The sequence below is a fragment of the Anabrus simplex genome, chromosome 4 (genome assembly GCF_040414725.1).
Source record: "Anabrus simplex isolate iqAnaSimp1 chromosome 4, ASM4041472v1, whole genome shotgun sequence".
NCBI classification, from domain to species: Eukaryota; Metazoa; Arthropoda; class Insecta; order Orthoptera; family Tettigoniidae; genus Anabrus; species Anabrus simplex.
The window spans coordinates 454,000,077-454,026,545 of record NC_090268.1 but is presented as its reverse complement, the minus strand read 5'-3'; the positions used below and the strand labels follow the sequence as shown (position 1 = coordinate 454,026,545).

The window sequence follows — 26,469 nt, the reverse complement described above, 5'->3', positions numbered from 1 at the left end:
GTGCGACCCGGCAAAACTACACCTGGCACGACTGGTACCTGCTGTGTGCACCCTAATAGGCGATTGGTCCTCCACGGAGTTTGACCGTTCCAGTGCTTCTTTTTTCCCAACCCACCTGCCAAGTCTGACAATACCAGTAAGGAATATGGATAACCCTGGTGGATTGAGTAGCTGGGGCCCATATTCCGATTTCGCCCAGCCCCTGAACGTTACCTTCAACCACCAATTAAAGCACGATCAAACCAACTACTTTATAATAGCCTGCCCCAACCTTGACAACCTACCCTCCTTCAGGAAAATGCTCGCCTCAAAATTCCGACCCTGCACCCACCTCATCCATAGCATCAGGGAAGAAACCCACCTCATCCACCGCACCCAAAAACATGCAGTATTCTTCTTCCTATTCACCAACCACCCTTCCAATAACCAAGCAATAGCCGACATTCTCACCAGCAACAAACTCCAGTACCAATTCCGTGAAAACCAACCCACCCCCACGGCGCAAGAAGAAACTTCTGAGGAAGAGACTGAATCATCCGAGGAAGAGGCAGAAGAAGAGGAGGAACAGCACGATTTTGAGCACCCCTTCCGCTACATCAGACACGATTCTCCATTCCCCACTTCGCAAAAATGTGACATCCTTCTACTACCCCTAACTTCTCCAGGCCCAATACCACTTTCCCGTAAAATCATCATTGAAACTATCCAGCCCTTCATCCGTAAATTCATTGCAGTTATTGAGGAAACACACAACTGTCACCTCCTCATCACCCCCATCAGGAACAAATTCATCCCAGATATAATTAATATTTTACTAAAGGCAGGTATCCCAACTCCAATCCTAATCCATCCTGTACCCACCGAAACCATAGAATCATCCTCCCAAACGTACCCTCCTCTTCCCCCCCCTCTCCCTCCTCCAACCACCACCACCAAGAACACTCAGACAGACGGGACAGAGGCAGAAACTACCCAGGAAACAGCCTCTAGTCCACTCGCAAACACTGACACACAACAGACCCCTCCCCTCCCCCCCCAAACAACCACCGAGCCCGGGCGTGGGATCTCATCAGTCTCACCACCGAGCACGGAAACACTGCACAAATACACTCAGACTGGGAGCAGGCGTAAAAAACCTGCTCCCAAGTCCAAGCACATACCAACACCTCACACAACTACAGAAACTCGAACCCGTCCCCCCCCCAGACCCACACTTGTAACTCAGTGCTTTAACTGCCTCAAACTCCATCACTCAGCTGCCAATTGCACTGAACCCACCCGCTGCAACAGATGTGGTGGTTCCCACCGTCACACTGTCTGCACGGTCCCACGGAACGAGGCTAAGTGTGCTAACTGTCAAGGCGGCCACGCCGCCTCTTTCCCTGGATGCCCCTTCATTAAAAAGGCAGTCAAAGCACATCACAAACATTCACGGCACCTATTCACACGCAGTACACCAGTCTCTTCTCAGTCGATCCCAGTACCCACCCAGTCGAACCCAGTACCTACCACCCCAGAACAACCCATCCAAATAAACCAGGACATCTCTACCCTCATCCATCTACTACTACTCAAACTCCTTACACCCCAGAATCAGCCCACAATTCCCATGCCCACTAGACAGCTTATCATAAACTAATCCCCCCCCCCCTCCCGCCAAGAAGAACCACCAAGCAATTGTCCTCACTTCCAAAGCACTGGAACTCGGGTACAGCCGAGGCGGTGTGCCAACAACTGCACATATCAGATGCTCACTACTTTCCAAATTTAACACCTAATGCTGTTCTTTACATAACACCCGCAATAGCTGCTATTTTACAACACAAAATAGTATGCTGCGACAGTAAATACGATGTAGCGTTGCAAACTTCTGAAAGCAACACTAGCTATGCAAGCCCTATAATCAGGGCAAGCAACATCGTATACACAAACTGTGCTAGCCATGATCACGGAATGTCGCGTTTTCCCCGGCCAAATTAACACACTCACAACACTACTACTCAGACGCACAACACTCACACACACACATACACACAAGCACACACACAGACAGTTAAGCAACATTGGGAATGGTCACCCACTGGATGGGTGACCAAAACACATACGCACACAGAAACCCACTATAATAATGAACCTAACACATAACTGATCAATTATACACATAAAGAAAAATCACACAACAGTCAACAACACATAAAAGCCGACAGAGGAGCGCGGAACAGCGCACCGGTATCGGCACCTCACAAACCATCTATCTCTACGGAGATAGGTGGAACATACGGATGACCAGGGAGCGCGCGAACACATTCTCATCGTGACCATGGCTGACACAGCAACAGCATCGGCAGCATCTGCACCCGCCTCGGCTCCGGCCCAGGCGTCGCCCAAGAAGAGCAAGGCTTCTGCATCGAAGAAACCTCGCACCAAGCCTGCCCATCCGAAAACCTCCGAGATGGTGGGCAGTGCCATCAAGAGCCTGAAGGAACGAGGTGGATCTTCTCTGCAGGCTATCAAGAAGTACATCTCTGCCAACTACAAGGTGGACTCTGAGAAGCTGGCCCCTTTCATCAAGAAGTACCTGAAATCTGCCGTGGCTTCCGGAGAGCTGGTCCAGACCAAGGGGAAGGGAGCTTCAGGTTCCTTCAAGCTCGCTTCGGCTGCCAAGCCGGAGAAGGCCAGCGCAGCCCCTGTCAAGCGGTCCGCTGCCCCCAAGGAGAAGCGCATCCCCAAGGCGAAGAAGGCTGGTGGAGCCAAGGCTGCAGCCAAGAAAGCCATTTCCAAAAAGCCTGCCGAGAAGAAGAAGGCCGCTCCTGCTCCCAAACCCAAGCAGAAGGCTCCTTCCAAGGCTAAGAAGGCCGCCAAGGTGCCCACTAAGAAACCTAAGGCACCTAAGCCTAAAAAGGCCGCTAAGCCCAAGGCCTCGCCTAAAAAGGCACCAGCAAAAAGGAAGTGAGGACATTTCATGTTCTTGCTTCCTTCTACACGCACCTCTTGCTCTCGTAGGAGCAGAGGAAAAACGGCCCTTATCAGGGCCATCAATTTTATTCCCCAAGAGAGCATATTATGTCAGTCACTGTCCAAGGCTGGAACCCTGGCCTCTCCTATCTCTGCCTCCTAAACAGGCTAGTTTGTCTCATTGCGGGGCGACTCACTCTTCAAATTTCATTATTATTGTACTTAACTACATTTTTCTTTATCCTTACTTACTGCACTTTTGCTGTTGCTGTTGTTGTTGTTATTATTATTATTATTATTATTATTATTATTATTATTATTATTACTATCACGTCCTAGATATTAATTAATGAATTATTGTACTCAATACTCAAGATTATTATTATTATTATTATTATTATTATTATTATTATTATTATTGTTATTATTATTATATTCTGTTACTCTTAGATTTTTCCTTGAACCTAGAGGAACCACTAGCTTTTTTTCTTTTCGTTTTCCTTCTATCCTAGACCAGAGAGACAATAACTACTCTTCTAGGAAATTTTGGTGGCCCTGAAAAGGGCCGTTTGGTAAAGCTCCAGCCATAAGACAAGCACCGGACTTAGGCACGTTCGCCACGGATGCGGCGGGCGAGCTGGATGTCCTTAGGCATGATGGTGACACGCTTGGCGTGGATGGCACACAAGTTGGTGTCTTCAAAAAGACCCACCAGGTAGGCCTCACTGGCCTCCTGCAAGGCCATGACAGCCGAGCTCTGGAAGCGCAGGTCGGTCTTGAAGTCCTGAGCTATCTCTCTCACCAGCCGCTGGAAGGGCAGCTTGCGGATCAGAAGCTCAGTGCTCTTCTGGTAGCGTCTGATCTCACGCAGGGCCACGGTACCGGGCCTGTAGCGATGAGGCTTCTTCACTCCTCCGGTGGCAGGCGCGCTCTTACGGGCAGCCTTGGTGGCCAGTTGCTTGCGCGGGGCCTTGCCTCCGGTAGATTTACGTGCAGTCTGCTTAGTACGGGCCATCACGTGCTCACTGTCGACTCGTCCCAGGAAGAATGGTTCGGGGGCTTGCTGCCCGACTGTTTTATTGCTTCGCTTCCCCCACCCTCGGTAGCAGCTGCACTCCCATTGGCCGGGCGGTGCTGACGTCACCGGGGCCAGGCACTTTCAACAAAAGCGAGGGGCCTCGAGTGCCAGCCGCATTCTAGCTCTGAACTCGCAGCTCTACTGATCTATCATGACCGGACGAGGCAAGGGAGGCAAGGGACTCGGCAAAGGAGGCGCCAAGCGTCACAGGAAGGTGCTCCGAGACAACATCCAGGGCATCACTAAGCCTGCCATCAGACGTCTCGCTCGCAGAGGTGGAGTCAAGCGTATTTCGGGACTTATCTACGAGGAGACCCGTGGCGTGCTCAAGGTATTCCTGGAGAACGTTATCCGGGATGCCGTCACCTACACCGAGCACGCCAAGAGGAAGACCGTGACCGCCATGGATGTCGTCTATGCTCTCAAGAGGCAGGGACGCACCCTGTACGGTTTTGGTGGTTAAGTCTCCTCCGAGCGTGCTCCCGTTTGTGAGCATGCAGTATTTAAAAAACGGCCCTTTTCAGGGCCACCACTTACCTCTCAAAAGAGCACAGAGTCCCACTTACAGTACTCCTCTAACGTAGCTTGCGCTATTCTCCCTCTCAAAACAGTCATCTCCCCGAAACCTGCACGGAAAAAAGCCCTCATTATCAGTTATGATGTCTACATTTTAATGCTAACAAGAGAAAACAAACATTATCTTCCTTGCTGTGCACGTCTAAAAGACAAAGTATTGTAAATATACTACTTTAAGTATCCTTTCCTTTCCTTTCTAGTTAAGTGTGTGTTCTTACATGCATAGGTTGGTAGTATCCAGCAGTCAAGAACAGAATTATACAGCATAAATGAAATGAAAAGAAATCTATAATGTACTTCCTTCTTCCTTCCCTTCTGAAAATTAAATATTAAGAGGGGCCTGGAGCTACCTTACTCATTTCCCCCTTAAATAAATAACCTCAAAGGAAAGGCTATTCTTGTGCTCTCCTGGCTAATGTTACAGATGCCCTCATATTTGCAGTGTCTCATTATTGTTATTATTATCATTATTATTAGGAGAGTTGTCTGAACTGCTCTATCACTTCAGGATTTCTCCATACTTCTGCTAAGATAGCTATAGCAGCATGATAGACAAACAGCTCTTATCTTAAGGAGTTGGTGGCCCTGAAAAGGGCCGTTTATTTATATTTTTCCGGTGAGCCAACGCCCTGACCGAGAACAGGAACTTAAGCCTTCTTCTCGGTCTTCTTAGGCAGGAGCACTGCCTGGATGTTGGGCAGAACACCACCCTGGGCAATGGTCACTCCAGACAGCAACTTGTTCAACTCCTCGTCGTTACGGATGGCCAACTGTAAGTGACGAGGGATGATCCTGGTCTTCTTGTTGTCACGGGCTGCATTGCCCGCCAACTCAAGAACTTCAGCTGCCAGGTATTCCATGACTGCAGCCAGGTACACAGGAGCCCCAGCACCCACTCGCTCAGCGTAGTTTCCCTTGCGGAGGAGACGGTGGATACGGCCGACAGGGAACTGCAGGCCTGCACGGCTGGAGCGACTCTTGGACTTGCCCTTCACTTTTCCTCCCTTTCCTCGTCCTGACATGATGCTATGATGCTCTGCTGCTCTACTTCGAAGGGAAAATGATACCGAATCACTCTGCGCACCAGTTTTGTAGCCTGCAAGGTTGCTCAACGTTACGAGCCAACCAATAAGGCTGCAGTAAGCTTGCGCTCATTGGCTAGTCGCATGCAGCCCTCTCGGTCTTAAAAAGAATTGCAAGGGGGCCGAAAAATTTACTTTCTAGGAGACATCCCAGACAACCATGCCACCCAAGACAAGCGGAAAGGCAGCCAAGAAAGCCGGCAAGGCCCAGAAGAACATCTCCAAGGGAGACAAGAAGAAGAAGCGCAAGAGGAAGGAAAGCTATGCCATCTACATCTACAAGGTGCTTAAACAGGTACATCCTGATACTGGCATCTCCAGCAAGGCGATGAGCATCATGAACAGCTTTGTCAACGACATCTTCGAGCGCATCGCCGCTGAGGCTTCCCGTCTGGCCCACTACAACAAGCGCTCCACCATCACCAGTCGGGAGATCCAGACTGCCGTCCGCCTCCTGTTGCCCGGTGAGCTGGCCAAGCACGCCGTCAGTGAGGGTACCAAGGCAGTTACCAAATACACCAGCTCCAAGTAAGGTGCCAGGTTTTCTGCCTTGCTGCATTCTTAACAAACGGCCCTTTTCAGGGCCACCACACCTTTAAAAAAAAGAGCAGCATCTGTTAGCCTTGTTATCAACTCCACTCTGATTTTATCTATCTGTCCTACTTCATATACATCGAAAGACAGTGCAAAACATTCAAATCATAAGCTAAGGAGGGAAGAACTACTACTACTACTACTACTACATTACCTTATTGCTAAAAATCCTCCTGCTTTGTCCTTTACAATGAAAACCAGACCAAGCCCCATGGCACTACAGCCCCTAAGCAAGCAGGCTGAGTGGACCTCAAAGCAGCCATTAGATCGAGGTAAAATTCCTTTGCCTGGCCGGGAATTGAACCCGGGCCCCCCAGCTACGAGGCAGGCACGCTGCCCCTGCGCTACAGCGCCGGCCCCTTCACAACCACCTTCAGTAATTATTATTATTATTATTATTATTATTATTACAACCCTCGACACTTCCCGTGTGTGTGTGCGCGCGCGCGCCAGCGCGCGCGTTTTTTTGGGGTTAGGTTACGAGAAGTGGGGTTAAGTCGAGTTAGGGTACGTTTCGCCGCGGAGCGCGACAACCACCCGCGCCCGCTCCGCGACGGCGACCTCCGAGCACACCCCTGCACCATTGCCAACGCCCCCGCGCCACAAAGACCTCCAGGAAACTCGCTTTGCGGTTCGTATGGACGTTTCAAGCTCCGTTCTCTCGCCAACGGCCATACCATGTTGAATACACCGGTTCTCGTCCGATCACCGCAGTTAAGCAACATTGGGCGTGGTCAGTACTTGGATGGGTGACCGCTTGGGAACACCACGTGCCGTTGGCTCAATTCCCTTTTTACCAAGTTTCCCAGTCCCAGTACGACAACTTACTTTCAACTTTTGCCTCAGGCCAGCAGAAATTGCTTAAATCACGTTTTTTGTTACGTCTGAAACTAGCTAGACCTTTTGCTGCTCTTCGACCCCGTGGCTATACAGGAACGAAGCTTAGCGTAGTATTGCATTTCCTCCTAGGTGACCGGCCTAACCTGGCGGCGGCGACATCATCATCATCGTTGTTGTTGTTATTATTATTATTATTATTATTATTATTATTATTATTATTATTATTATTCGTCGTCTCTCTCTCTCTCTCTCTCTCTCTCTCTCTCTCTCTCTGTGTGTGTGTGTGTGTGTGTGTGTGTGTGTGTGTGTGTGTGTGTGTGTCGACCTAGGGGACCCTTGCTGAGCCTAGCACCGCTTCCAATTACTCGTGCCAGGATTTTAACTTTCGTACCTCCTATCGTACGTCCCTATGTCTAAACTTGCTGTTCTTATTCTTTTAGGTTAGTGTAGCTTATCCTGCAGGCCTCTTATGGCACATAACATCATTCTACGTCCTATTTCTCCCAATATTAAGATTATTAAAGGGCGGAACGAGGCTTCTAAACTCCCCGCCCACCTTGAAAATCGCGAGGAAGGTGGTTTCCATGCAACGTCATCGACACTGTCGTGATTACAATGAAAGCCATGTCCTAGCAACCGACCGCGGCATTTAGCAGCCCCTCAAAGAGTCGAACAATTTCCTTTTATGTTCTTTCAGGTAAGTAGCTATTCAAATTACGACACGGTTCGGCAATAAGTTACAAGTTTGTAGTACGCTCGTGTCTCTCCCGGGCTTCCTTACGAACGGTAGGGCACCAGTGCAGTACAGTGGCCTACACACAGCCCGCTATCTTCGAAGTGCGTGTGTTGCGATGTAACGTAGTTTTGAAGCCTAGGAACTTGTAAAACTCTTTCATTTCTATCAAAGACGAGACGCCCTTCAAATAAGACTGAGAAGGTAACCTTTTGACGACAAGGGTTAGTTCAAAGAGTCGTGACGTTTTAGGTTAGGTGAAGGGAGGAAAGCACTCGTTTTTGTTGTTTGTACGTCAGCTGACCGATCTTTTGGCAAGTGATAAATTGAGTAGAACGAATCGGAACTCCGTATAGTTACTGTTACCGTCCTAGAATTAAAATTAGACCATTCTGAGCCCTACTTGACAGGTTCGACACCGGCTCACTCGTGTGATATTTCGATGGTCTGTAGATATGGGCGCATAAAAAGAACTCCTGCGGGACAAACTTCCGGCACCTCGGCATCTACGAAAGGCGTAAGATAATAGTGAACATAACCTTACTAGTAGTACCACCACCACCATTACTGCTACTAATACGACTATTACTTAAGGCAGTGGACAATTTCGAACTCAAGCAATAATGTGTCCTTTTGCTGACCACCTGATCACTGCCTCTTGCCTTACTACTACAGGCTAGCGTTCAAGGAAAGAAAGAAAGAAAGAAAGAAAGAAAGAAATAAGTTACCGTTCTTCCCAAGTCAGGTTAGGATTTCTGCATCAGACACGGCTAGGGCTGATCGTGGATCTACTAGTACCTAACATGCTAAATTGTGCTCCGTTATATCATCACCAGTCGTGAAGTCACACCTGCATCTTCTAATTACAGGGTAGATGCTACATATTTCGGGCAATATATAACCCAGGTTTGGCTTGGATAACCTAAAAATATTCAGGTACTGGGTCTGGCCTGGTTATATCAAGTGTCACCCTAGATCAGCAGGGCTAAGAATCATCAGGTCTCTGTCATGAATTTAAATGGCTTAGTACCCCTCATTATGGTGTACTTCTCTTCATATTTGAGGGAAGAGGAGTAAAACTTAAAACTTTATTGCCTGTCTTAAACCACCTACTTTCTTTGGGGTATTGTCTAGCACAAACTTCTAAGGCGACCACATCACACAGCCCGATGCTCGAATACTGCTTGGGCAGGGGTGTAGGTGGTGGTTAGTGGTTGCAAGAAGGGTCCTGGAAGGGAGGGATAATAAGCCAGTACGCCACTTGCTCTTAAGTCTGTACCTTTCATTATACGGTTTCATTAACTATTTTTTACACCTGCCCTGTAGTATGGTACCATTTAGTAAGAGGTCTCTAGAGTTTGGCCTAGTACAACCTTCAATGAAAGTAGTTTTCAGGAGTGGTTAGGTACCCCTATACTTACTTTCTTTCTTTCTTTCTTTCTTTCTTTCTTTCTTTCTTTCTTGGATTACAAGGTGTCGGTAAAGCAGCTGATCGTTGCTTATGTACAAAAAAATGTTCATACATGGGCTTTCATTCGCTGAGGTAAATGATAATGATAATAATAATAATAATAATAATAATAATAATAATAATAATAATAATAATAATAATAATAATAATAATGGCAAGAACACAAAGGGTCCTTTTCTCTGCAGCTGATTTTTAGCATGAAGGACAGAGGCTGTCATGATGATGATGATTACCGAGTGATACCGTTAAGCTAAAACCCAGTAGGGGATTAATATTAACAGCAGGGAACGTTGTGCAGAATCATTCAGTAAAGATGTAATGGCAGGGGGAGGGGGGGAAGAGGGCGTTCAGTATAATACACCATCAACCCAAGTACAGTGCATATTTAGCTCTATGTTATGTAATGCTCTCTCTGCTCTCTGTACCTTTATTTGGCCCTACAACTTGTCTCACCAAGTGAAGGAGATCTTACACATAGTTACTGTACTGTACTTAATTTCACGCTGACTTCAACTGCTAGTAGGATACGCACGTCGAACCATGCAGAAACCTGCACGATTTCAAACGACTGCCGACTAGATAGCGACTAGGCCGAAGAAAGAAAGGGCATCTTATAAATCGAGAGCGACAATTCATTTTCGAGGTTAGGGTTACCGCTTGGTTCTCTTAGCCAAAGAAATCATGAAACCATTTTGCGAGTAAAAACTGATGTTACCTGAATTTTGGATACAGTTATTACTACCATCATCATCATCATCATCATCATCATCATCATCATCGTCATACGCTACTCTGTATGATGAAGGTGGGTAGCAAGATCGAGTCTCGGCGCGATCAGTTGGCTTCAAATTCTGCTTCACCTCGTTCAGAGTATACATATTCAAGGTAAAAACACTAGCTTCTCTCAAAAAATAAACTCCTATTGAAGGGTCATTAAACACAACTTCTTCTTCTTCTTCTTCTTCTTCTTCTTCTTCTTCTTCTTCTTCTTCTTCTTCTTCTTCTTCTTCTTATTATTATTATTATTATTATTATTATTATTATTATTATTATTATTATTATTATTATTATTATTTTCCTTTCTTTCTTTCTTTCTTTCTTTCTGTCTTTCTTTCTTTCTTTCTTTCTTTCTTTCTTTCTTTCTTTCAGGACCATTTAAGTGAGATGTTAGCTGTATGAGTGTTGCAGCACCTCAAACCTTTACATTTTTTCCCTTGTAAGTTGTGGCAATGTCTTGCAGAGAAGTTTGTTGGGAAACCATGGTCCTTCCTTCCTTCCTTCCTTCCTTCCTTCCTTCCTTCCTTCCTTCCTTCCTTCCTTCCTTCCAATAAATCTGCTGAGTTGCTGTCTCAAAGGGTCTCTCATCCTAAAGAAATTTGACCGAAGGTAAGGGATGTTGCCAGGTCTATCAAACTGACAGACTTATCATCTCCTGGTACAGGAAATCTGTTCTTTGAAGAGTCTGGACTGACTGCCCCTTCCTCCGTCACGGTGTTCTCGATCCTGCCTTCGCAGCCCACTGGAGGCAGTAAGATACGACTCACAATGCCTCCATCCAGCAGGCGAGGGGTGAAGCCTCTCCTGAGGCGGTACAGGCTCTGTAGCGAACTGGAAATTTAATTATGCCCTAAGAAACATCTAGAGGTTCCCTTGGGCAGGCTGTCCCTTTTCCCAACCTGAGCTTTCGACCCCCGACAGGGGCTGAAAGCTGCTGGATGTGAGAGACTGTACAGAGTTGAGAGCCTTATAAATAGAGGCCTAAAGGCTAGGACTTTACGAGATTGGCGCTACCAGCAGGAAAGCAGGAGTCGAACGAGTCATGGAGGCTAGCTTCTAACTTATGTCCTTTATCCTGTAGGTCCTTTCAAGCAAAGCTACAAGAGGCAGATTACAGCAGGTCTGCTTCACTCTGTGGAAAACTACCTAAAGGCTGACTTGCCTTTGCTCTCACTCGGAAGGGGTTAGAGCCTGAGGATGGCCGTTCAGCTCCATTGCTAGAGGAAGGATTGGGCTTCCTTCAGGTAAGAGGGGGTCACTCCCGGGGGCGTCGCGACGACGACGGCCGCCCCTAAACGTCGGCATGGAGAGGCGGCTGGTGAAATGCTGCCCATCGAACGCACCTCCATCAGGACGCCCGAAGCAAGGTGACGAGTACTTCTGCCACCTGAGGAGCAGCGTCAAACCTTTGACTATCCCTTCCTAACCGAACCCTGATTGTAACCCACCCCTTAAAGACGCAGGGAGCACGAGAAAGGAGCTAGGAAGCACGTCCCCAACTTGTCGCCGCGCAACCCACCCGACAGCCAGCCACTGCTGTTTCCTGCGCGGTCCGAGTAGCCTGATACACTCAGATAACCAGGGGAGCGCGCGAACACATTCTCATCGTGACCATGGCTGACACAGCAACAGCATCGGCAGCATCTGCACCCGCCTCGGCTCCGGCCCAGGCGTCGCCCAAGAAGAGCAAGGCTTCTGCATCGAAGAAACCTCGCACCAAGCCTGCCCATCCGAAAACCTCCGAGATGGTGGGCAGTGCCATCAAGAGCCTGAAGGAACGAGGTGGATCTTCTCTGCAGGCTATCAAGAAGTACATCTCTGCCAACTACAAGGTGGACTCTGAGAAGCTGGCCCCTTTCATCAAGAAGTACCTGAAATCTGCCGTGGCTTCCGGAGAGCTGGTCCAGACCAAGGGGAAGGGAGCTTCAGGTTCCTTCAAGCTCGCTTCGGCTGCCAAGCCGGAGAAGGCCAGCGCAGCCCCTGTCAAGCGGTCCGCTGCCCCCAAGGAGAAGCGCATCCCCAAGGCGAAGAAGGCTGGTGGAGCCAAGGCTGCAGCCAAGAAAGCCATTTCCAAAAAGCCTGCCGAGAAGAAGAAGGCCGCTCCTGCTCCCAAACCCAAGCAGAAGGCTCCTTCCAAGGCTAAGAAGGCCGCCAAGGTGCCCACTAAGAAACCTAAGGCACCTAAGCCTAAAAAGGCCGCTAAGCCCAAGGCCTCGCCTAAAAAGGCACCAGCAAAAAGGAAGTGAGGACATTTCATGTTCTTGCTTCCTTCTACACGCACCTCTTGCTCTCGTAGGAGCAGAGGAAAAACGGCCCTTATCAGGGCCATCAATTTTATTCCCCAAGAGAGCATATTATGTCAGTCACTGTCCAAGGCTGGAACCCTGGCCTCTCCTATCTCTGCCTCCTAAACAGGCTAGTTTGTCTCATTGCGGGGCGACTCACTCTTCAAATTTCATTATTATTGTACTTAACTACATTTTTCTTTATCCTTACTTACTGCACTTTTGCTGTTGCTGTTGTTGTTGTTATTATTATTATTATTATTATTATTATTATTATTATTATTATTACTATCACGTCCTAGATATTAATTAATGAATTATTGTACTCAATACTCAAGATTATTATTATTATTATTATTATTATTATTATTATTATTATTATTGTTATTATTATTATATTCTGTTACTCTTAGATTTTTCCTTGAACCTAGAGGAACCACTAGCTTTTTTTCTTTTCGTTTTCCTTCTATCCTAGACCAGAGAGACAATAACTACTCTTCTAGGAAATTTTGGTGGCCCTGAAAAGGGCCGTTTGGTAAAGCTCCAGCCATAAGACAAGCACCGGACTTAGGCACGTTCGCCACGGATGCGGCGGGCGAGCTGGATGTCCTTAGGCATGATGGTGACACGCTTGGCGTGGATGGCACACAAGTTGGTGTCTTCAAAAAGACCCACCAGGTAGGCCTCACTGGCCTCCTGCAAGGCCATGACAGCCGAGCTCTGGAAGCGCAGGTCGGTCTTGAAGTCCTGAGCTATCTCTCTCACCAGCCGCTGGAAGGGCAGCTTGCGGATCAGAAGCTCAGTGCTCTTCTGGTAGCGTCTGATCTCACGCAGGGCCACGGTACCGGGCCTGTAGCGATGAGGCTTCTTCACTCCTCCGGTGGCAGGCGCGCTCTTACGGGCAGCCTTGGTGGCCAGTTGCTTGCGCGGGGCCTTGCCTCCGGTAGATTTACGTGCAGTCTGCTTAGTACGGGCCATCACGTGCTCACTGTCGACTCGTCCCAGGAAGAATGGTTCGGGGGCTTGCTGCCCGACTGTTTTATTGCTTCGCTTCCCCCACCCTCGGTAGCAGCTGCACTCCCATTGGCCGGGCGGTGCTGACGTCACCGGGGCCAGGCACTTTCAACAAAAGCGAGGGGCCTCGAGTGCCAGCCGCATTCTAGCTCTGAACTCGCAGCTCTACTGATCTATCATGACCGGACGAGGCAAGGGAGGCAAGGGACTCGGCAAAGGAGGCGCCAAGCGTCACAGGAAGGTGCTCCGAGACAACATCCAGGGCATCACTAAGCCTGCCATCAGACGTCTCGCTCGCAGAGGTGGAGTCAAGCGTATTTCGGGACTTATCTACGAGGAGACCCGTGGCGTGCTCAAGGTATTCCTGGAGAACGTTATCCGGGATGCCGTCACCTACACCGAGCACGCCAAGAGGAAGACCGTGACCGCCATGGATGTCGTCTATGCTCTCAAGAGGCAGGGACGCACCCTGTACGGTTTTGGTGGTTAAGTCTCCTCCGAGCGTGCTCCCGTTTGTGAGCATGCAGTATTTAAAAAACGGCCCTTTTCAGGGCCACCACTTACCTCTCAAAAGAGCACAGAGTCCCACTTACAGTACTCCTCTAACGTAGCTTGCGCTATTCTCCCTCTCAAAACAGTCATCTCCCCGAAACCTGCACGGAAAAAAGCCCTCATTATCAGTTATGATGTCTACATTTTAATGCTAACAAGAGAAAACAAACATTTCCTTGCTGTGCACGTCTAAAAGACAAAGTATTGTAAATATACTACTTTAAGTATCCTTTCCTTTCCTTTCTAGTTAAGTGTGTGTTCTTACATGCATAGGTTGGTAGTATCCAGCAGTCAAGAACAGAATTATACAGCATAAATGAAATGAAAAGAAATCTATAATGTACTTCCTTCTTCCTTCCCTTCTGAAAATTAAATATTAAGAGGGGCCTGGAGCTACCTTACTCATTTCCCCCTTAAATAAATAACCTCAAAGGAAAGGCTATTCTTGTGCTCTCCTGGCTAATGTTACAGATGCCCTCATATTTGCAGTGTCTCATTATTGTTATTATTATCATTATTATTAGGAGAGTTGTCTGAACTGCTCTATCACTTCAGGATTTCTCCATACTTCTGCTAAGATAGCTATAGCAGCATGATAGACAAACAGCTCTTATCTTAAGGAGTTGGTGGCCCTGAAAAGGGCCGTTTATTTATATTTTTCCGGTGAGCCAACGCCCTGACCGAGAACAGGAACTTAAGCCTTCTTCTCGGTCTTCTTAGGCAGGAGCACTGCCTGGATGTTGGGCAGAACACCACCCTGGGCAATGGTCACTCCAGACAGCAACTTGTTCAACTCCTCGTCGTTACGGATGGCCAACTGTAAGTGACGAGGGATGATCCTGGTCTTCTTGTTGTCACGGGCTGCATTGCCCGCCAACTCAAGAACTTCAGCTGCCAGGTATTCCATGACTGCAGCCAGGTACACAGGAGCCCCAGCACCCACTCGCTCAGCGTAGTTTCCCTTGCGGAGGAGACGGTGGATACGGCCGACAGGGAACTGCAGGCCTGCACGGCTGGAGCGACTCTTGGACTTGCCCTTCACTTTTCCTCCCTTTCCTCGTCCTGACATGATGCTATGATGCTCTGCTGCTCTACTTCGAAGGGAAAATGATACCGCAGGACCGCCTCAATTGGTGCAGGCAGGGCCTGCACCGTGAGTATTATGGCCTATCAGCCCATTGGGGCTTTGAGTGCTTTTTCTTGAAGATTCTTCTTATTGTAGCTTGACGTTCTGTTGTTGGTGGTCGGTCTTGATACCGAATCACTCTGCGCACCAGTTTTGTAGCCTGCAAGGTTGCTCAACGTTACGAGCCAACCAATAAGGCTGCAGTAAGCTTGCGCTCATTGGCTAGTCGCATGCAGCCCTCTCGGTCTTAAAAAGAATTGCAAGGGGGCCGAAAAATTTACTTTCTAGGAGACATCCCAGACAACCATGCCACCCAAGACAAGCGGAAAGGCAGCCAAGAAAGCCGGCAAGGCCCAGAAGAACATCTCCAAGGGAGACAAGAAGAAGAAGCGCAAGAGGAAGGAAAGCTATGCCATCTACATCTACAAGGTGCTTAAACAGGTACATCCTGATACTGGCATCTCCAGCAAGGCGATGAGCATCATGAACAGCTTTGTCAACGACATCTTCGAGCGCATCGCCGCTGAGGCTTCCCGTCTGGCCCACTACAACAAGCGCTCCACCATCACCAGTCGGGAGATCCAGACTGCCGTCCGCCTCCTGTTGCCCGGTGAGCTGGCCAAGCACGCCGTCAGTGAGGGTACCAAGGCAGTTACCAAATACACCAGCTCCAAGTAAGGTGCCAGGTTTTCTGCCTTGCTGCATTCTTAACAAACGGCCCTTTTCAGGGCCACCACACCTTTAAAAAAAAGAGCAGCATCTGTTAGCCTTGTTATCAACTCCACTCTGATTTTATCTATCTGTCCTACTTCATATACATCGAAAGACAGTGCAAAACATTCAAATCATAAGCTAAGGAGGGAAGAACTACTACTACTACTACTACTACATTACCTTATTGCTAAAAATCCTCCTGCTTTGTCCTTTACAATGAAAACCAGACCAAGCCCCATGGCACTACAGCCCCTAAGCAAGCAGGCTGAGTGGACCTCAAAGCAGCCATTAGATCGAGGTAAAATTCCTTTGCCTGGCCGGGAATTGAACCCGGGCCCCCCAGCTACGAGGCAGGCACGCTGCCCCTGCGCTACAGCGCCGGCCCCTTCACAACCACCTTCAGTAATTATTATTATTATTATTATTATTATTATTACAACCCTCGACACTTCCCGTGTGTGTGTGCGCGCGCGCGCCAGCGCGCGCGTTTTTTTGGGGTTAGGTTACGAGAAGTGGGGTTAAGTCGAGTTAGGGTACGTTTCGCCGCGGAGCGCGACAACCACCCGCGCCCGCTCCGCGACGGCGACCTCCGAGCACACCCCTGCACCATTGCCAACGCCCCCGCGCCACAAAGACCTCCAGGAAACTCGCTTTGCGGTTCGTATGGACGTTTCAAGCTCCGTTCTCTCGCCAACGGCCATACCATGTTGAATACACCGGTTCTCGTCCGATCACCGCAGTTAAGCAACATTGGGCGTGGTCAGTACTTGGATGGGTGACCGCTTGGGAACACCACGTGCCGTTGGCTCAATTCCCTTTTTACCAAGTTTCCCAGTCCCAGTACGACAACTTACTTTCAACTTTTGCCTCAGGCCAGCAGAAATTGCTTAAATCACGTTTTTTGTTACGTCTGAAACTAGCTAGACCTTTTGCTGCTCTTCGACCCCGTGGCTATACAGGAACGAAGCTTAGCGTAGTATTGCATTTCCTCCTAGGTGACCGGCCTAACCTGGCGGCGGCGACATCATCATCATCGTTGTTGTTATTATTATTATTATTATTATTATTATTATTATTATTATTATTATTATTATTCGTCGTCTCTCTCTCTCTCTCTCTCTCTCTCTCTCTCTCTCTCTGTGTGTGTGTGTGTGTGTGTGTGTGTGTGTGTGTGTGTGTGTGTGTGTCGACCTAGGGGACCCTTGCTGAGCCTAGCACCGCTTCCAATTACTCGTGCCAGGATTTTAACTTTCGTACCTCCTATCGTACGTCCCTATGTCTAAACTTGCTGTTCTTATTCTTTTAGGTTAGTGTAGCTTATCCTGCAGGCCTCTTATGGCACATAACATCATTCTACGTCCTATTTCTCCCAATATTAAGATTATTAAAGGGCGGAACGAGGCTTCTAAACTCCCCGCCCACCTTGAAAATCGCGAGGAAGGTGGTTTCCATGCAACGTCATCGACACTGTCGTGATTACAATGAAAGCCATGTCCTAGCAACCGACCGCGGCATTTAGCAGCCCCTCAAAGAGTCGAACAATTTCCTTTTATGTTCTTTCAGGTAAGTAGCTATTCAAATTACGACACGGTTCGGCAATAAGTTACAAGTTTGTAGTACGCTCGTGTCTCTCCCGGGCTTCCTTACGAACGGTAGGGCACCAGTGCAGTACAGTGGCCTACACACAGCCCGCTATCTTCGAAGTGCGTGTGTTGCGATGTAACGTAGTTTTGAAGCCTAGGAACTTGTAAAACTCTTTCATTTCTATCAAAGACGAGACGCCCTTCAAATAAGACTGAGAAGGTAACCTTTTGACGACAAGGGTTAGTTCAAAGAGTCGTGACGTTTTAGGTTAGGTGAAGGGAGGAAAGCACTCGTTTTTGTTGTTTGTACGTCAGCTGACCGATCTTTTGGCAAGTGATAAATTGAGTAGAACGAATCGGAACTCCGTATAGTTACTGTTACCGTCCTAGAATTAAAATTAGACCATTCTGAGCCCTACTTGACAGGTTCGACACCGGCTCACTCGTGTGATATTTCGATGGTCTGTAGATATGGGCGCATAAAAAGAACTCCTGCGGGACAAACTTCCGGCACCTCGGCATCTACGAAAGGCGTAAGATAATAGTGAACATAACCTTACTAGTAGTACCACCACCACCATTACTGCTACTAATACGACTATTACTTAAGGCAGTGGACAATTTCGAACTCAAGCAATAATGTGTCCTTTTGCTGACCACCTGATCACTGCCTCTTGCCTTACTACTACAGGCTAGCGTTCAAGGAAAGAAAGAAAGAAAGAAAGAAAGAAAGAAATAAGTTACCGTTCTTCCCAAGTCAGGTTAGGATTTCTGCATCAGACACGGCTAGGGCTGATCGTGGATCTACTAGTACCTAACATGCTAAATTGTGCTCCGTTATATCATCACCAGTCGTGAAGTCACACCTGCATCTTCTAATTACAGGGTAGATGCTACATATTTCGGGCAATATATAACCCAGGTTTGGCTTGGATAACCTAAAAATATTCAGGTACTGGGTCTGGCCTGGTTATATCAAGTGTCACCCTAGATCAGCAGGGCTAAGAATCATCAGGTCTCTGTCATGAATTTAAATGGCTTAGTACCCCTCATTATGGTGTACTTCTCTTCATATTTGAGGGAAGAGGAGTAAAACTTAAAACTTTATTGCCTGTCTTAAACCACCTACTTTCTTTGGGGTATTGTCTAGCACAAACTTCTAAGGCGACCACATCACACAGCCCGATGCTCGAATACTGCTTGGGCAGGGGTGTAGGTGGTGGTTAGTGGTTGCAAGAAGGGTCCTGGAAGGGAGGGATAATAAGCCAGTACGCCACTTGCTCTTAAGTCTGTACCTTTCATTATACGGTTTCATTAACTATTTTTTACACCTGCCCTGTAGTATGGTACCATTTAGTAAGAGGTCTCTAGAGTTTGGCCTAGTACAACCTTCAATGAAAGTAGTTTTCAGGAGTGGTTAGGTACCCCTATACTTACTTTCTTTCTTTCTTTCTTTCTTTCTTTCTTTCTTTCTTTCTTGGATTACAAGGTGTCGGTAAAGCAGCTGATCGTTGCTTATGTACAAAAAAATGTTCATACATGGGCTTTCATTCGCTGAGGTAAATGATAATGATAATAATAATAATAATAATAATAATAATAATAATAATAATAATAATAATAATAATAATAATAATAATAATAATGGCAAGAACACAAAGGGTCCTTTTCTCTGCAGCTGATTTTTAGCATGAAGGACAGAGGCTGTCATGATGATGATGATTACCGAGTGATACCGTTAAGCTAAAACCCAGTAGGGGATTAATATTAACAGCAGGGAACGTTGTGCAGAATCATTCAGTAAAGATGTAATGGCAGGGGGAGGGGGGGAAGAGGGCGTTCAGTATAATACACCATCAACCCAAGTACAGTGCATATTTAGCTCTATGTTATGTAATGCTCTCTCTGCTCTCTGTACCTTTATTTGGCCCTACAACTTGTCTCACCAAGTGAAGGAGATCTTACACATAGTTACTGTACTGTACTTAATTTCACGCTGACTTCAACTGCTAGTAGGATACGCACGTCGAACCATGCAGAAACCTGCACGATTTCAAACGACTGCCGACTAGATAGCGACTAGGCCGAAGAAAGAAAGGGCATCTTATAAATCGAGAGCGACAATTCATTTTCGAGGTTAGGGTTACCGCTTGGTTCTCTTAGCCAAAGAAATCATGAAACCATTTTGCGAGTAAAAACTGATGTTACCTGAATTTTGGATACAGTTATTACTACCATCATCATCATCATCATCATCATCATCATCATCATCGTCATACGCTACTCTGTATGATGAAGGTGGGTAGCAAGATCGAGTCTCGGCGCGATCAGTTGGCTTCAAATTCTGCTTCACCTCGTTCAGAGTATACATATTCAAGGTAAAAACACTAGCTTCTCTCAAAAAATAAACTCCTATTGAAGGGTCATTAAACACAACTTCTTCTTCTTCTTCTTCTTCTTCTTCTTCTTCTTCTTCTTCTTCTTCTTCTTCTTCTTCTTCTTCTTATTATTATTATTATTATTATTATTATTATTATTATTATTATTATTATTATTATTATTATTTTCCTTTCTTTCTTTCTTTCTTTCTTTCTGTCTTTCTTTCTTTCTTTCTTTCTTTCTTTCTTTCTTTCTTTCAGGACCATTTAAGTGAGATGTTAGCTGTATGAGTGTTGCAGCACCTCAAACCTTTACATTTTTTCCCTTGTAAGTTGTGGCAATGTCTTGCAGAGAAGTTTGTTGGGAAACCATGGTCCTTCCTTCCTTCCTTCCTTCCTTCCTTCCTTCCTTCCTTCCTTCCTTCCTTCCTTCCTTCCAATAAATCTGCTGAGTTGCTGTCTCAAAGGGTCTCTCATCCTAAAGAAATTTGACCGAAGGTAAGGGATGTTGCCAGGTCTATCAAACTGACAGACTTATCATCTCCTGGTACAGGAAATCTGTTCTTTGAAGAGTCTGGACTGACTGCCCCTTCCTCCGTCACGGTGTTCTCGATCCTGCCTTCGCAGCCCACTGGAGGCAGTAAGATACGACTCACAATGCCTCCATCCAGCAGGCGAGGGGTGAAGCCTCTCCTGAGGCGGTACAGGCTCTGTAGCGAACTGGAAATTTAATTATGCCCTAAGAAACATCTAGAGGTTCCCTTGGGCAGGCTGTCCCTTTTCCCAACCTGAGCTTTCGACCCCCGACAGGGGCTGAAAGCTGCTGGATGTGAGAGACTGTACAGAGTTGAGAGCCTTATAAATAGAGGCCTAAAGGCTAGGACTTTACGAGATTGGCGCTACCAGCAGGAAAGCAGGAGTCGAACGAGTCATGGAGGCTAGCTTCTAACTTATGTCCTTTATCCTGTAGGTCCTTTCAAGCAAAGCTACAAGAGGCAGATTACAGCAGGTCTGCTTCACTCTGTGGAAAACTACCTAAAGGCTGACTTGCCTTTGCTCTCACTCGGAAGGGGTTAGAGCCTGAGGATGGCCGTTCAGCTCCATTGCTAGAGGAAGGATTGGGCTTCCTTCAGGTAAGAGGGGGTCACTCCCGGGGGCGTCGCGACGACGACGGCCGCCCCTAAACGTCGGCATGGAGAGGCGGCTGGTGAAATGCTGCCCATCGAACGCACCTCCATCAGGACGCCCGAAGCAAGGTGACGAGTACTTCTGCCACCTGAGGAGCAGCGTCAAACCTTTGACTATCCCTTCCTAACCGAACCCTGATTGTAACCCACCCCTTAAAGACGCAGGGAGCACGAGAAAGGAGCTAGGAAGCACGTCCCCAACTTGTCGCCGCGCAACCCACCCGACAGCCAGCCACTGCTGTTTCCTGCGCGGTCCGAGTAGCCTGATACACTCAGATAACCAGGGGAGCGCGCGAACACATTCTCATCGTGACCATGGCTGACACAGCAACAGCATCGGCAGCATCTGCACCCGCCTCGGCTCCGGCCCAGGCGTCGCCCAAGAAGAGCAAGGCTTCTGCATCGAAGAAACCTCGCACCAAGCCTGCCCATCCGAAAACCTCCGAGATGGTGGGCAGTGCCATCAAGAGCCTGAAGGAACGAGGTGGATCTTCTCTGCAGGCTATCAAGAAGTACATCTCTGCCAACTACAAGGTGGACTCTGAGAAGCTGGCCCCTTTCATCAAGAAGTACCTGAAATCTGCCGTGGCTTCCGGAGAGCTGGTCCAGACCAAGGGGAAGGGAGCTTCAGGTTCCTTCAAGCTCGCTTCGGCTGCCAAGCCGGAGAAGGCCAGCGCAGCCCCTGTCAAGCGGTCCGCTGCCCCCAAGGAGAAGCGCATCCCCAAGGCGAAGAAGGCTGGTGGAGCCAAGGCTGCAGCCAAGAAAGCCATTTCCAAAAAGCCTGCCGAGAAGAAGAAGGCCGCTCCTGCTCCCAAACCCAAGCAGAAGGCTCCTTCCAAGGCTAAGAAGGCCGCCAAGGTGCCCACTAAGAAACCTAAGGCACCTAAGCCTAAAAAGGCCGCTAAGCCCAAGGCCTCGCCTAAAAAGGCACCAGCAAAAAGGAAGTGAGGACATTTCATGTTCTTGCTTCCTTCTACACGCACCTCTTGCTCTCGTAGGAGCAGAGGAAAAACGGCCCTTATCAGGGCCATCAATTTTATTCCCCAAGAGAGCATATTATGTCAGTCACTGTCCAAGGCTGGAACCCTGGCCTCTCCTATCTCTGCCTCCTAAACAGGCTAGTTTGTCTCATTGCGGGGCGACTCACTCTTCAAATTTCATTATTATTGTACTTAACTACATTTTTCTTTATCCTTACTTACTGCACTTTTGCTGTTGCTGTTGTTGTTGTTATTATTATTATTATTATTATTATTATTATTATTATTATTACTATCACGTCCTAGATATTAATTAATGAATTATTGTACTCAATACTCAAGATTATTATTATTATTATTATTATTATTATTATTATTATTATTATTATTGTTATTATTATTATATTCTGTTACTCTTAGATTTTTCCTTGAACCTAGAGGAACCACTAGCTTTTTTTCTTTTCGTTTTCCTTCTATCCTAGACCAGAGAGACAATAACTACTCTTCTAGGAAATTTTGGTGGCCCTGAAAAGGGCCGTTTGGTAAAGCTCCAGCCATAAGACAAGCACCGGACTTAAGCACGTTCGCCACGGATGCGGCGGGCGAGCTGGATGTCCTTAGGCATGATGGTGACACGCTTGGCGTGGATGGCACACAAGTTGGTGTCTTCAAAAAGACCCACCAGGTAGGCCTCACTGGCCTCCTGCAAGGCCATGACAGCCGAGCTCTGGAAGCGCAGGTCGGTCTTGAAGTCCTGAGCTATCTCTCTCACCAGCCGCTGGAAGGGCAGCTTGCGGATCAGAAGCTCAGTGCTCTTCTGGTAGCGTCTGATCTCACGCAGGGCCACGGTACCGGGCCTGTAGCGATGAGGCTTCTTCACTCCTCCGGTGGCAGGCGCGCTCTTACGGGCAGCCTTGGTGGCCAGTTGCTTGCGCGGGGCCTTGCCTCCGGTAGATTTACGTGCAGTCTGCTTAGTACGGGCCATCACGTGCTCACTGTCGACTCGTCCCAGGAAGAATGGTTCGGGGGCTTGCTGCCCGACTGTTTTATTGCTTCGCTTCCCCCACCCTCGGTAGCAGCTGCACTCCCATTGGCCGGGCGGTGCTGACGTCACCGGGGCCAGGCACTTTCAACAAAAGCGAGGGGCCTCGAGTGCCAGCCGCATTCTAGCTCTGAACTCGCAGCTCTACTGATCTATCATGACCGGACGAGGCAAGGGAGGCAAGGGACTCGGCAAAGGAGGCGCCAAGCGTCACAGGAAGGTGCTCCGAGACAACATCCAGGGCATCACTAAGCCTGCCATCAGACGTCTCGCTCGCAGAGGTGGAGTCAAGCGTATTTCGGGACTTATCTACGAGGAGACCCGTGGCGTGCTCAAGGTATTCCTGGAGAACGTTATCCGGGATGCCGTCACCTACACCGAGCACGCCAAGAGGAAGACCGTGACCGCCATGGATGTCGTCTATGCTCTCAAGAGGCAGGGACGCACCCTGTACGGTTTTGGTGGTTAAGTCTCCTCCGAGCGTGCTCCCGTTTGTGAGCATGCAGTATTTAAAAAACGGCCCTTTTCAGGGCCACCACTTACCTCTCAAAAGAGCACAGAGTCCCACTTACAGTACTCCTCTAACGTAGCTTGCGCTATTCTCCCTCTCAAAACAGTCATCTCCCCGAAACCTGCACGGAAAAAAGCCCTCATTATCAGTTATGATGTCTACATTTTAATGCTAACAAGAGAAAACAAACATTATCTTCCTTGCTGTGCACGTCTAAAAGACAAAGTATTGTAAATATACTACTTTAAGTATCCTTTCCTTTCCTTTCTAGTTAAGTGTGTGTTCTTACATGCATAGGTTGGTAGTATCCAGCAGTCAAGAACAGAATTATACAGCATAAATGAAATGAAAAGAAATCTATAATGTACTTCCTTCTTCCTTCCCTTCTGAAAATTAAATATTAAGAGGGGCCTGGAGCTACCTTACTCATTTCCCCCTTAAATAAATAACCTCAAAGGAAAGGCTATTCTTGTGCTCTCCTGGCTAATGTTACAGATGCCCTCATATTTGCAGTGTCTCATTATTGTTATTATTATCATTATTATTAGGAGAGTTGTCTGAACTGCTCTATCACTTCAGGATTTCTCCATACTTCTGCTAAGATAGCTATAGCAGCATGATAGACAAACAGCTCTTATCTTAAGGAGTTGGTGGCCCTGAAAAGGGCCGTTTATTTATATTTTTCCGGTGAGCCAACGCCCTGACCGAGAACAGGAACTTAAGCCTTCTTCTCGGTCTTCTTAGGCAGGAGCACTGCCTGGATGTTGGGCAGAACACCACCCTGGGCAATGGTCACTCCAGACAGCAACTTGTTCAACTCCTCGTCGTTACGGATGGCCAACTGTAAGTGACGAGGGATGATCCTGGTCTTCTTGTTGTCACGGGCTGCATTGCCCGCCAACTCAAGAACTTCAGCTGCCAGGTATTCCATGACTGCAGCCAGGTACACAGGAGCCCCAGCACCCACTCGCTCAGCGTAGTTTCCCTTGCGGAGGAGACGGTGGATACGGCCGACAGGGAACTGCAGGCCTGCACGGCTGGAGCGACTCTTGGACTTGCCCTTCACTTTTCCTCCCTTTCCTCGTCCTGACATGATGCTATGATGCTCTGCTGCTCTACTTCGAAGGGAAAATGATACCGAATCACTCTGCGCACCAGTTTTGTAGCCTGCAAGGTTGCTCAACGTTACGAGCCAACCAATAAGGCTGCAGTAAGCTTGCGCTCATTGGCTAGTCGCATGCAGCCCTCTCGGTCTTAAAAAGAATTGCAAGGGGGCCGAAAAATTTACTTTCTAGGAGACATCCCAGACAACCATGCCACCCAAGACAAGCGGAAAGGCAGCCAAGAAAGCCGGCAAGGCCCAGAAGAACATCTCCAAGGGAGACAAGAAGAAGAAGCGCAAGAGGAAGGAAAGCTATGCCATCTACATCTACAAGGTGCTTAAACAGGTACATCCTGATACTGGCATCTCCAGCAAGGCGATGAGCATCATGAACAGCTTTGTCAACGACATCTTCGAGCGCATCGCCGCTGAGGCTTCCCGTCTGGCCCACTACAACAAGCGCTCCACCATCACCAGTCGGGAGATCCAGACTGCCGTCCGCCTCCTGTTGCCCGGTGAGCTGGCCAAGCACGCCGTCAGTGAGGGTACCAAGGCAGTTACCAAATACACCAGCTCCAAGTAAGGTGCCAGGTTTTCTGCCTTGCTGCATTCTTAACAAACGGCCCTTTTCAGGGCCACCACACCTTTAAAAAAAAGAGCAGCATCTGTTAGCCTTGTTATCAACTCCACTCTGATTTTATCTATCTGTCCTACTTCATATACATCGAAAGACAGTGCAAAACATTCAAATCATAAGCTAAGGAGGGAAGAACTACTACTACTACTACTACTACATTACCTTATTGCTAAAAATCCTCCTGCTTTGTCCTTTACAATGAAAACCAGACCAAGCCCCATGGCACTACAGCCCCTAAGCAAGCAGGCTGAGTGGACCTCAAAGCAGCCATTAGATCGAGGTAAAATTCCTTTGCCTGGCCGGGAATTGAACCCGGGCCCCCCAGCTACGAGGCAGGCACGCTGCCCCTGCGCTACAGCGCCGGCCCCTTCACAACCACCTTCAGTAATTATTATTATTATTATTATTATTATTATTACAACCCTCGACACTTCCCGTGTGTGTGTGCGCGCGCGCGCCAGCGCGCGCGTTTTTTTGGGGTTAGGTTACGAGAAGTGGGGTTAAGTCGAGTTAGGGTACGTTTCGCCGCGGAGCGCGACAACCACCCGCGCCCGCTCCGCGACGGCGACCTCCGAGCACACCCCTGCACCATTGCCAACGCCCCCGCGCCACAAAGACCTCCAGGAAACTCGCTTTGCGGTTCGTATGGACGTTTCAAGCTCCGTTCTCTCGCCAACGGCCATACCATGTTGAATACACCGGTTCTCGTCCGATCACCGCAGTTAAGCAACATTGGGCGTGGTCAGTACTTGGATGGGTGACCGCTTGGGAACACCACGTGCCGTTGGCTCAATTCCCTTTTTACCAAGTTTCCCAGTCCCAGTACGACAACTTACTTTCAACTTTTGCCTCAGGCCAGCAGAAATTGCTTAAATCACGTTTTTTGTTACGTCTGAAACTAGCTAGACCTTTTGCTGCTCTTCGACCCCGTGGCTATACAGGAACGAAGCTTAGCGTAGTATTGCATTTCCTCCTAGGTGACCGGCCTAACCTGGCGGCGGCGACATCATCATCATCGTTGTTGTTATTATTATTATTATTATTATTATTATTATTATTATTATTATTATTATTATTCGTCGTCTCTCTCTCTCTCTCTCTCTCTCTCTCTCTCTCTCTCTGTGTGTGTGTGTGTGTGTGTGTGTGTGTGTGTGTGTGTGTGTGTGTCGACCTAGGGGACCCTTGCTGAGCCTAGCACCGCTTCCAATTACTCGTGCCAGGATTTTAACTTTCGTACCTCCTATCGTACGTC

General features: G+C 48.0%; 3 non-coding genes across 3 annotated transcripts; all 3 read left to right on the top strand.

Annotated features, from left to right (window-relative positions):
- The first annotated feature begins 6,948 nt into the window (after nucleotides 1–6,948).
- On the top strand, nucleotides 6,949–7,067 carry LOC137500613 (5S ribosomal RNA). Its single transcript, XR_011018121.1, has one exon. It is a non-coding gene; the product is annotated as a 5S ribosomal RNA (ribosomal RNA).
- A 9,419-nt stretch (nucleotides 7,068–16,486) lies between these two features.
- LOC137500612 (5S ribosomal RNA) lies at nucleotides 16,487–16,605 on the top strand. Its single transcript, XR_011018120.1, has one exon. It is a non-coding gene; the product is annotated as a 5S ribosomal RNA (ribosomal RNA).
- A 9,283-nt stretch (nucleotides 16,606–25,888) lies between these two features.
- LOC137500611 (5S ribosomal RNA) lies at nucleotides 25,889–26,007 on the top strand. Its single transcript, XR_011018119.1, has one exon. It is a non-coding gene; the product is annotated as a 5S ribosomal RNA (ribosomal RNA).
- Nucleotides 26,008–26,469: the final 462 nt, after the last annotated feature.